The sequence below is a fragment of the Propithecus coquereli genome, unplaced genomic scaffold, assembly GCF_000956105.1.
Source record: "Propithecus coquereli isolate 6110/MARCELLA unplaced genomic scaffold, Pcoq_1.0 Scaffold462, whole genome shotgun sequence".
In the NCBI taxonomy this organism is placed as follows: Eukaryota; Metazoa; Chordata; class Mammalia; order Primates; family Indriidae; genus Propithecus; species Propithecus coquereli.
The window spans coordinates 611,813-613,430 of NW_012150419.1; positions in this window are offsets into that span (position 1 = coordinate 611,813).

Here is a 1,618-nt window from a genome sequence, read left to right on the forward strand (position 1 = left end):
ATATATTTTAGAAATATAAATGCATAAGTCAGGAGATGAGCAGATAACAAAAGCAGTGTGTATTAATATACCATTTGTAAATGCAACCCTCAAAAATAGATACTGTTAGAAAGTGCTGATTATCATTCTCTTGATCTATTCATTAGCTGCTAACAACAGTCTTTAATACTTTTTAATGTGGGAAAAAGAAAAAAAGTGGAAAAATCTACTAGTTTCTATTGTATTTGTGATATTAGAACATCATTCTGGAAGTGAAGGATTTATTTCCAGAAAAAAAAAATATCCCTTACAGCACTGAAAAAAAAGACTCTGTTTTCCTTAAAATTCATTATGAAATTTGTCTGGGGCAGTAAGTAGTCCATACCAATGGACTGACACACAAACCTGAAAAAAAATCACAGTAATGAGAAACAGTATGTAGAGAGGGCAAAGAGCAGAGAGAGGAAAAGCAGGTGGAAAAAGAGAAGAGCGAAACTCATTATAAAAATGAACAGAGACACATACACAGACGAGGCACCTATGAAGTCACTTTTAGACCCCTGGGCCTGAGCAGTTACAGAGTATAGAATACAGTGGTTACACTACAATATGTCAGGTGTGTATGGCCTCTTACTTTATATAGTCTCCAGGACCTCTCTCCCTTTTGCAACTATAATACCATCTTTATCATTGTCTCCTCTTTGACTTTACCCACCTATACCCTCCATAGAGCAGGCAGAACAATCCTTTAAAAGTATGTCAGAACATATAATGCCTCTGCTAAAGCTATTAAGGAGCTTCCTTCCTTCCACATTTATTAAAAATCCAAATACACTGTAAGTCCCAAATGATTGGGTCCTTGGCTACCTATTAAGCATCAATTCCTTTTCCTCTTCTTTGCTCCAACCGTAACACCTGTGCCAGGCAGGTCTTGCCTCAGGACCTGAGTATCTTTTTTGTTCCCTTTTGCTCATACAGTCCTCTTTTCAAGTCCCTGACTTCCTGGGATAAAATATCCCCAAGATTGTCATTCTGTGTTGTTTCTTCTACTTATCTTTATTTTTTATCTTTAATATTTACTGCAATTACATTGAATTTTACTAGTTTATTGTTATCTATTTGTGTATTCCTTATGATATAAGCTTCAGAATATCAGAAACTTCATATGCTTTGTTAATTTTGCATTCCCAGAGTCAGGAAGCAAACTGGAGCATAGGAGGGAGTCAGTTAATATTTGGGGAATGAATAAATGAAAAAATCTTATTAAGTAAGCATCATAATTGTAATTTTAGAGTTGCATTGACTAAAATGTATAAAAGTTAGAAATTTGTCCAAGATTATATAACCAAAATTTTATCTCAGATATGTCTAATTTCCAAGATGATGTATGGTCTGAATCATTACACCATCCTGCCCCATTTCTGAATGGTGAACTATATTCATCCATCTCTGAAACAGAGGAATTGTAGAATTCGAAAAATTGACAGTTTGGCAGAAGTTCTAAGTTGGAACATCATAATTAGGACTAAAGAAAAGGGAGCTACACAAAAAAGAGGTTGGGTTTATGGTCAGACAAGAACTTTATATTTTGTTTCTCTCCATCTGTGTGATCTTTGATAAGCAATAACTTCTCTGAGTC